This window comes from Oncorhynchus tshawytscha, linkage group LG32 (genome assembly GCF_018296145.1).
Source record: "Oncorhynchus tshawytscha isolate Ot180627B linkage group LG32, Otsh_v2.0, whole genome shotgun sequence".
Lineage (NCBI taxonomy): Eukaryota > Metazoa > Chordata > Actinopteri > Salmoniformes > Salmonidae > Oncorhynchus > Oncorhynchus tshawytscha.
This window is the reverse complement of record NC_056460.1, coordinates 13,418,893-13,428,903: the sequence shown is the minus strand read 5'-3', so window position 1 is coordinate 13,428,903 and position 10,011 is coordinate 13,418,893. Positions and strand designations below refer to the sequence as shown.

Here is a 10,011-nt window from a genome sequence, read left to right as displayed (position 1 = left end):
TCTCTCTTGGATAAGCTGGAACTAGTTTTTTCCTCATTGCATTCCAGTGGCAAAGCTTGGCATCTGTGTGTCTGGCGTGGGAAAATCAGTAAGACAGTTATCTCTATCTCTGTTGAGATGAGGCAGTAATGACCCTTAAATCACCATGGCAATACATTTGTGCATTTAATGCCTCAAGGGTGTCTTTTCCTCACACGTGAATATAGTATGACAATTGATTTCCACACAACAAGATTCTGTTAACGTCACTGACTATATTCTCAAGTTGTCTAAAGGAACAAATCCAGAGACTTGACCTTTCTAAGAGCAGGTTATATATTTGAATGATGATGCTGACATTTATCTTCAAGCTTTAAAAGAAGACACCCATCATGAATTGTCCTTATGCATGTTCAGCCTTATTCCGAGGTCTTCTGCACGGTTTGACTCACAACCGCTGCTAATAATGAAGAGTAGCATTCTAGACGTACAAATAGAATTAGACATAAAATTAATAGACAGAATTGAATGAATTCTATTTCTATGGTTGTATGGTTGTAGCTAGACATGTTGTTATCCCAATTCACTAGAAAGATAGAACGCAATTGATCTATGTTTGACATGATTAATCTGATGTGAGGCATCATCTCCTCCGCTCCTCTCTTTGTTTGCAGTCAGCAGATGGCTCGAGCTCCATCCAACAGCAGGCTGCAGCCCCTCAGACAATAACTATCGCACTCTTCGCATGACAATTAGCTCGGTCGCTGGACTCCCACCGACTAGCTGATAATAAGCAGACAACATGTAGAGGTTATCCTAACAACCTGTATTAATCTAAGCTTTGTTACTGACCTCACTCCTCTTTGTTCCCAGGAGACGCATTGGTGATCAATTGGAAAGTGGATGTGGAGTGAAATCTTATTTACCTGCCGATTATATTTTTGATAATGTGAAAGTTTTTGACGATGATTTGAGCTGTTACGTAAGCTTCCCTCGTGGAACCTAGTGCCTGTTAAAACTGATTCAGGAACAGATCGACATGCCCATATCCAAATTGATCTACATAAACAATCTCTGAAAGGAAATGAATGACATCTACTGAGAGATGGGTTATGAGACGTTTTTGTCCAGTTTTGTGTCAGATCTCCCCAAGGAGATGTGGGTGTGGAGTCAGGCGCAGAAGAACCGAGTTCCAAAGAAAGGGCGTTTTATTTTAACAAGCTCAAGAGGAAAAACAAAAGGACTCAGGGCTATAGAAAATACACTGGAACAATCCCCACTCCGACACAGTCCAGGGAAACCCCCCCGTAGAACAAGAGCGAAAACAAACGCACCCCAACCTCACTGACAGTTCAGCACAAAACCCCAAAGGAAATGTCGAATTAAATAAGCCCCCCTAATTAACCAAAGTGAAACCAGGTGAACACAAAACAGACATAACCAAAAGAAAAGCAAAAGGGATCGATGACGACCGCAGAGCGCCGCCCGAACAGGGAGAGGACCCACCTTCGGTGGAAGTCATGAAATTATGGTATCTGTCCAATACATTGGGGAGGGAGGTCAGGGTGGAGGGGGAGGGAGGTCAGGGTGGAGGGGGAGGGGGAGGGGTAGAGCTCATTATGGAGCTGATCACCTGTGGAGGAGGTGTGTGTTCTCAAAGTAGAGAGATGAATGTCACATGGTTATGTTTATAGACAGGGTCCCATGTTGAGTTAAGAGGGTGTGAGAGCGGGAGAGAAAGGAAATGAAAGAGAGAAAACATGCCTTTCTTCGATAATGAGGGACTTCTGTTAAGTCGGAGCGGTAAGTTATGAAGTGCCTCAATGCCGATGTGTGCCTCAAGTATGTGCTCATGTGTGTATGTGTGAATATGTTGGATGTCTTTGTATGTCTGTGTATGTAAGTGTACGACTGTGAATGTACCACAGTCTTTATTCATTCCTCAAGAGGATGTAGAAGTATGTTTACATGTAGACTCCAGCATCGGCTGCATCTAACATGAAACAAGTATGATCGTCGCATACTTGTGTTGCCCAGCAGGGAGACAGCATGCTGAGCTTTGTGTTTGTGCAGGGTTGAGGTAGCCTGAGTACCATTCTCTTCGGCTAACATTCCACTGCCATTCCAAATGACAAGGAGTAGCAAAGGAGTGGAATGTTAGCTAAAAGAGACTGGTACCCAGGGTAGGTTTGAGGGAGAGATTAACTATGGGTGTTAATTAGCAAGGCGGGGCTCAACGGCTGCCTCCTAATCACACTACACAGCATCGTGTGTGTGTGTGTGTCTCTCAGAGATATTATGAGCTTACATCTGGACAACATCTGGGGGGGGAGTGCTGTGTTTGGGGCGGGGTGTAGATGTTTGTGCCCCTGTTTTCAGCACCACACACAAACACAGTGTAGTGTTTCCTCAGCTGTGTTTTTGTATGCGTGTCCATGGCCAGAGAGAGGCCTTGAGTAGCAGCCCGACGTCACTTATTTAGTCTGTGGTTTGAGCCAATGGCAGCCTGTGTGGATGGGGTGTGTGTTTCAGTGTGTGTTTTGTATTAGTAAAGATTTCACTTTTTGCCGATGAACATATGCATTTGTGGTAGTGGAGAGAGAGAACTACAGTGTTTGTGTGTATTTACTTGATGTGTGTATAGTGTGTGTCACAGGAGGTTGGTGGCACCTTAATTGGGGAGGACGGGCTCGTGGTACTGGCTGGAACGGAATTGGTGGAATGGTATCAAATCCATTAAACATGGTTTCCATGTGGTTGATGCCATTCAATTTTAACAGACCTTATTATGAGCCATCCTCCCCTTAGCAGCCTCCACTGGTGTGTGTGTGTGTGTGTGTGTGTGTGTGTGTGTGTGTGTGTCACCTTTGAGCAGCAGTGTTGTGAAGGGGATGAGGGGGGTCTGAGGCTGCACATCAGGTCTCTGTATGACTTGTGGTTCCTGGATGGATCCTGAAAAACAACAACGCGTTCACTCACTCACCCTTCACTAAATGTGCCTTACAAATGAACCCATAGCCACACACAGATTGGGGTCATTTACTTTTTGAGGTCAGAAGACCTCTTATGAATCTTGACTGACTGAAATGGAACTTAGCCCAACCCTGATATACAGTAAGCCCATATTATAAGGACTCCCTTAACTGTCCCCTTGGAGACCCCGAACAGCCACTCACCGCAATGCTCTCAAACTGCTGGAACTGCTTCCTGAACTTCCCAGGGAGGCCCTGCCACAAACCACAGACAAATAGTGCCCAGAGTTATAAACAAATCCCTACGCCAGTGTGTTTGCTGACGTGTATGTTGATTGTGTGTGCATGGAGGGGTGTGTATCACAGGAAGTTGGTGGCACCGTAACTGGGGAGAACGGGCTTGTGGTAATTGCAGGAGCAGAATCAGTGGAATGGTATCAAATACATCAAACACATGGTTGCCATGTGGTTGATGCCATCCCATTCACTCTGTTCCAGCCATTATTATGAGCCGTCCTCCCCTCAGCAGCCTCCACTGGTGTGTGTGGGGGTTTTACCTCCCAGGTGAGGCGAAGGCGGCTGACTGCAGGGTTGTCCAGCCCCAGGACCACAGCTAGGAAGGACAGCAGGTCCTGCTGCTGCTTACACCTGGAGTACATACACACACACACGTTAGATATGACTAGACAATAACACACACTTCACCATAAACTAACACCATAAAACACACTGTTAGGAATGACCAAATAACACTACTTGGCACTAATCTAAACTATTATCGTGGCCATACACACTATTAAAACATATATCATCAAATTGGCACATAATTAAATAGGACAGACAGACACCCGGAACTCACAGAGCTGTGATCTTGATGAACTTGGAAAGGAGCTGCACCCTCTTGGGCAGCGACTGGCACTGCAGGATCTCGGTGGCGACCCAATGCTGCACCTCGCTGCATCGCTGAGGTACCAGCTCAAGGTTGAGGGGGCGCCAGCGAGCTTGCTCGCCGTGGAACACGTAGCACACAAACTCCACCTGGACATAACAATGTAGAAACGTACAATAAGTCTAGAGCATCGAAAATGTAGGTAGACCACACACACAGCATAAAAAGTTCTCGTCGCTGCTAACTTTTTGTTGCAATTATTTAGCAGAGGTTCTGCCCAGTACTATCAGCTCCACCAATCACAGACCTCATGCATGCAGCTGAAGAGCTCCCAGTCAAACACCACCAGCTGAGTGGCTACCTCCTCAGCACTCATGTCATGTAGTTTACTGTCGCCGGGCGACCAGTGGATCTCCTCAGGTAAGGGAAGCTAAAGAGAAACAAAAAAAAAATTGAGGCGTCTTTACCAGAGAAGCTTTGGACTAAAACACCGTTGTTTCATCTCCTTGGCATATTTTTTTTATATTGGTAACTTTCTGAGAACTATAAATGAATCAAATGTAAACAATGTTTAGTGCTATCCAAAATGGCCACCAGCCAGGGCTTTTCATTCCTCTCCATTGTTAAGTGATAACTCGTGCTCTTGGACTCACCAGGCTCTCCAGCTCAGAGGGCTCGCAGGCAAACAGGTGACAAAGATAAATTCTGTTTAAATATATATATATACACACAATGGGTAGAACAAGTATTTGAGACACTGCCGATTTTGCAGGTTTTCCTACTTACAAAGCATGTAGAGGTCTGTAATTTTTATCATAGGTACACTTCAGGTAGACACATTAAATGCAACAGTGATATAGGGGATATACAGAGTACAGCTATACACACAGCTATACAACAAGCCCTCAATAGAGATATGTCTTAATATGAAATGTATTACAGTAAATATAAAGGGAGCCTGGTTGGAAATGACTAACCTAAATTATTATTAGAGAGCTGAGAAACATTCAGTGTCTCCTTGTTCAGTGGTGAAGAAACACTGATCCACGCAGACCCTTCAATGACTTGTAGCATTTGTGCTTTCCCCTCTTAAGTGTCGAGAGAGAGAAGGGGTCAGACAGAAGAATAAAAAATGCAAGGTGAAATGCAATTTCCACTCACAATAAACGCTGTCGCTTAATACAATATTATGGAAAATGATTAGACCTGATGTTAGAAACTATAAATTACATGTGACAAGGCCCTGAGACACTGGGAGAAATAGAGGGGGCCCTTCAAGGTCCCTCGTCCCTCAATGAGGGCAATGAATGGCAAAATTGGAAGGTCAGGCGAATAACAAAAAAAAATCGAAGGAACATTTCAAAAAAGAAAGAGAAACTGGCACAGAATCCGCAGTCAATTTATTGACTTTAATGAAAAACAATTTATCTAAATCACCACGAGAGGATTCCTAGTTAAATCTGGAGAAAGAGGAGTGGGGAGGATTCCTAGTTAAAGCTGCTGAAAGGGGGTGGTATTTTTGTCAAATACAAATGTACTGCTGTTTTTCCAATTCAAATCTGATGCAGGGAAAGAAAACAGTTGTTTGTGCTGTGACACTATCCAAGTCACGCTTTCCCCTTCTCCTTCTTCTGTCTGGGTTTAGTAGTTAATTATAATTAAAGCCAGGTGACAGGTTAATGTCTTATTGTATTACATCACAAAGAGAAAGCCTATCTGAGCTATGTATGTCTTATTAATCAACATGTGTATGGATTCATTTGGGAAAAAAGGCCCTGGTTCTATATAGTGGAAATGCATTTTTAGGGATATTTCTGTGTTTTGACAGTAATGAAAATATCTGTTTTACTTCCCCCACAAATACATTATATTATACCAAGATATAGATACAATGTAGTATTTAATATTATATATCATACAGGCTTCCAAACAAAGTGCTTTATCTTAATTAAGTTGTATCAACATTGGGTACTTTCACAGTATCTTTGGTTTTAATTAAAGTATGAAAATATACTATATTTTGCATAATTGTAATTAATATGTATATTTGCATTGCTTTTATTGTTTTAGTTTTACAGATCTTGCTCTGTTATTACTTTCTCAAGTGGCTAATTTCTAACAAATATGCAACAAAACATTTACATTTTAACTGAATTCATGACGAAATGAAAGTAGAGACTGTATAATTCCTAGCATGGAATTAGAATTCCCGCCATTGTGGTAACAGAGCATTCCACAAAGAAATTATTCTTTAATGCACAAGTACTTGTTCTTTTCTCATCACAGATGTAGATATTGTTCAAAACAAATTGCAAATTGCCTAGACATGTAGCCACGCATGGTAAATGCAGAGTTGTGGCACTTGCACCAAAGTGCAGACCTGTGAGCTCACTGGAAGAGGCCAAAAAACCATGGCGATAGAGGCACATTTGTAAAATGAAGTCCAATACAAAGTGAAGGTGTAGCGCTAGCAGCAACTTGATGAATGCCAAGCACTAGACCTGGAGTGCTGACATGGTGACCCCTTCACTCTTTCTTTCTTACTCCTCTGTATCACTCTCTCTCTCTCTCTCTCTCTCTCTCTCTCTCCTTCTTTCTCTCTCAATCTTCCCCTCAATCTCTACTCATAACTTCCCTCTCTATTTTTCTCGATTCCTCTCCATCTCCTCCCTCTCTCACCCTCACCCCTCTTCTCTCTCTCAATCCCACCCCCCTCTCCCTCTCTTCCAGATAATGGTGCTGACAGACCATGAGTTTGAGAGCAGTGTGCTCATCAGCTCGGAAGAAGGAGCGAGCTATCAGAAAAACCACCTCAGCTTCTACATCCTAATCCTTCTGTTCCATCCAACACAGGAGGACTGGGCTCTAGCCTACAGCCACGACCAGAAGGTGAGCTCCATGTCATTTTTTCACTGCAGTTGATTGTTTGATACAGTACGCTTTGGATTTGGAACTGTGATACACAGTCGGATAAAGCTCCAAGCTGTTGATGTTTTATCTTTGTTGATCCCGGTTCCAAAGGCGCTGTAATGTTTTATTGAATATTCTTCTGTCGTCTCAAATGGTTTATTTACCTTCTTGAAGTTTTAATTAGAATATTGATTGTTGTTATATGTTTGATGGTACTTTAGTTAGACATTACCTCATGCTGTGGAGAGCTCTGTACCCCCGTGTCACACAGAGTCACATCCTTTATAACCCCCTGTATAGAAGACTTGACACTATGGTCATTGAATATGACCTAACTACCAACAGGGGAGAATGGTTAAGTTGGAGGAGGGTGGAGACATAGTCATAACGAAACATGTGGATTCAGAGGTTGTCACTATGGGGAGGTCCTAATGAAAAAAGAGTTTCTACACAGTCACTTCGATCAGATGCAATTTTCCAGGTTTCATTTGCTAAGCTTTCGGTCTGTGATGGCCTACTTTGGAGAATGCGGACTATAAGAGTTTGTAACACAAAACACCAACCCTATAGATGTTGGTGATATTTTATTTTCTTTAAAAGGATGGGCCTTTGTGGGCATGGAACACTCTTAGAAGACATACCTTTGTGGACATGGAGACAACATACCTTTGTGGACATGGGACACTCGCAGTCATCATACCTTTTGTGGACATGGGACACTCGCAGTCATCATACCTTTGTGGACATGGAACACCCTCAGACAACATACCTTTGTGGACATTAAACTCTCTCAGAAGACATACATTTGTGGACATTAAACTCTCTCAGAAGACATACATTTGTGAACATGGAACACTCTTAGACAACATACGTACAGTTCTGATGAAACGATTCCTTAAGCACTGATGCAATGTGGAATCCAATGGTGATTAGTAAATTAGATTATGAAGTATATTTAGTTGGGAGTCAATACAAGTGCAACTTTAAAACAGTCTGTCCTGTACTGATAACATATTGAGTTTTCCTATATTCAAACAGCTGTGTCTCAAGCTTTGTCAGATCACTTTACTATTTGTCTTCAGTTTTTTTGTATTCAATGCAGGTCAATCTCTGTCTCTTTACTATATGTCTGGAGTCTACTGTTCTATTTCGAGTTCTAGAACTCTGGGTGACCTGTCTTGACTCTTATCTCAGAATGTGTGCTCAGTGTGAAGACATGATTACTATGGATGTAGCTGTTCCCCTCTCTCTCTGACTAAGGGCGATACAATTAAGAGCGTCTGTGACACGTCTCAAAAAGTAAAGTTCCCTCAGCACCAGTGTACTCTGGTGTACTCCAGTGTACTCTGTGTACAAGTGTACTCTGTGTTTAATAGCCTTATACCCTGTTTGCGTATGTCAAGAGGAGAACCCCAGGTGTCTGACATAACTTTGTTTTCCCCAAATAATGTTCCTGTCAGCCCCCTGTAGTCTCCCCACTCAGACGCACAATGTCAGATGAAGAACGTCAGTCTACCGCATTCTGTACAACAACCAAATCAGATAGTTGACATGTTGGAGATGCATTTATTCACACTTCCTTTGAAAAAAGTGATTAAAAAAACTTTACCAACAGAAACAAGTCACATTTCTTCACACAGTCAAACGAGCTCACAGTATCCAACATCACCTGAGTCACTCACCTGCATACACTATTTGCAGCCTAGTCACCCAGCACCACAATTACATTGCGGGCAACCCAACACACTGCCTAAGCCCCATTTTAATTGAATGCCAAACAACTCATTATGTGGTTATTCGTAATACCTGCCACTGGGGGAAACAATCAGTATTGCCAGACAGTGCCTCAAGAATAAAACGTCAGTGTTTCTCAGGTATTTTTGTGACTTCTCGAGTCTCTGACTCACTTGCTCTACAGTGCATATTGGGATTTGATTGATCCCTTGTCTGCATTAGGTTGTTGCCTGTTACAGATAGCAGGATTACTGTCATTAGTCAAGTGGGGGAATGATGGCTCAGAGCCCAATAGATTATAATACAATAGACTATAACCAAAGGGTTTTGTGGAGGGGGGTCTTCCTGCTGAGAATAAAGCTGGAAAAGGTATTGTGGAGGGGGGTCTTCCTGCTGAGGATAAAGCTGGAAAAGGTATTGTGGAGGGGGTCTTCCTGGTGAGGATAAAGCTGGAAAAGGTATTGTGGAGGGGGTCTTCCTGGTGAGGATAAAGCTGGAGGTGTTGTGGAGGTGTTGTGGAGGTGTTGTGGGGGTCTTCCTGGTGAGGATAAAGCTGGAGAAGGTGTTGTGGAGGGGGGTCTTCCTGCTGAGGATAAAGCTGAGAGAAGGTGTTGTGGAGGGAGGTCTTCCTGGTGAGGATAAAGCTGGAGGTGTTGTGGAAGGTGTTGTGGAGGGGGTCTTCCTGGTGAGGATAAAGCTGGAGAAGGTGTTGTGGAGGGGGAGGTCTTCCTGGTGAGGATAAAGCTGGAGAAGGTGTTGTGGAGGGGGTCTTCCTGGTGAGGATAAAGCTGGAGAAGGTGTTGTGGAGGGGGGTCTTCCTGCTGAGGATAAAGCTGGAGAAGGTGTTGTGGAGGGGGTCTCCTGGTGAGGATAAAGCTGGAGAAGTTGTTGTGGAAGGGTCTTCCTGTGAGGATAAAGCTGGAGAAGGTGTTGTGGAGGGGGTCTTCCTTGAGGATAAAGCTGGAGAAGGTGTTGTGGGGGGTCTTCTTGGTGAGGATAAAGCTGGGAGAAATACACCTGTGTTAGGTCTTCAAAGCTGGAATGTTGTGGTCTTCCTGCTGAGGATAAAGCTGGAGAAGGTGTTGTAGAAAGGGGATCTTCCTGTGGAATAAAGCTGGAGGGAGGTCTTCCTGCTGAGGATAAAGCTGAAAGAAGGTCTTCCTGCTTATGGATAAAGCTGGAGAGGTGTTGTGGGGGGTCTTCCTGCTGAGGATAAAGCTGGAGAAGGTGGTGGAGGGGGATCTTCCTGCTGAGGATAAAGCTGGAGAAGGTGTTGTGGAGGGGGGTCTTCCTGCTGAGGATAAAGCTGGAGAAGTTGTTGTGGAGGAGGGTCTTCCTGCTGAGGATAAAGCTGGAGAAGTTGTTGTGGAGGGTCTTCCTGCTGAGGATAAAGCTGGAGAAGGAGGATGTTTATGTAGGATTTTTTTGGAGGATGTATATGTAGCTTTAGGGATGCAATCGCACAAACACACATGGGTTCACAGACACACACACACAAATACACCTGTTCAACAAACATACCAAAGC

The 10,011-nt window shown here is 43.6% G+C and overlaps 3 long non-coding RNA genes across 3 annotated transcripts; 1 reads left to right on the top strand and 2 right to left on the bottom strand.

The window, feature by feature from the left end:
* Positions 1-1,597: 1,597 nt before the first annotated feature.
* LOC112230142 lies at positions 1,598-8,706 on the top strand. Its single transcript, XR_002950276.2, has 3 exons — positions 1,598-1,782; positions 6,571-6,729; positions 7,351-8,706. It is a non-coding gene; the product is annotated as an uncharacterized LOC112230142 (long non-coding RNA).
* LOC112230141 lies at positions 2,868-3,599 on the bottom strand. The gene is made up of 3 exons (XR_002950275.2): positions 3,509-3,599; positions 3,156-3,206; positions 2,868-2,931 (listed from the first exon to the last, which is right to left on the bottom strand). It is a non-coding gene; the product is annotated as an uncharacterized LOC112230141 (long non-coding RNA).
* Positions 3,908-4,537, bottom strand: LOC112230143. The gene is made up of 3 exons (XR_002950277.2): positions 4,494-4,537; positions 4,148-4,270; positions 3,908-3,989 (listed from the first exon to the last, which is right to left on the bottom strand). It is a non-coding gene; the product is annotated as an uncharacterized LOC112230143 (long non-coding RNA).
* Positions 8,707-10,011: the final 1,305 nt, after the last annotated feature.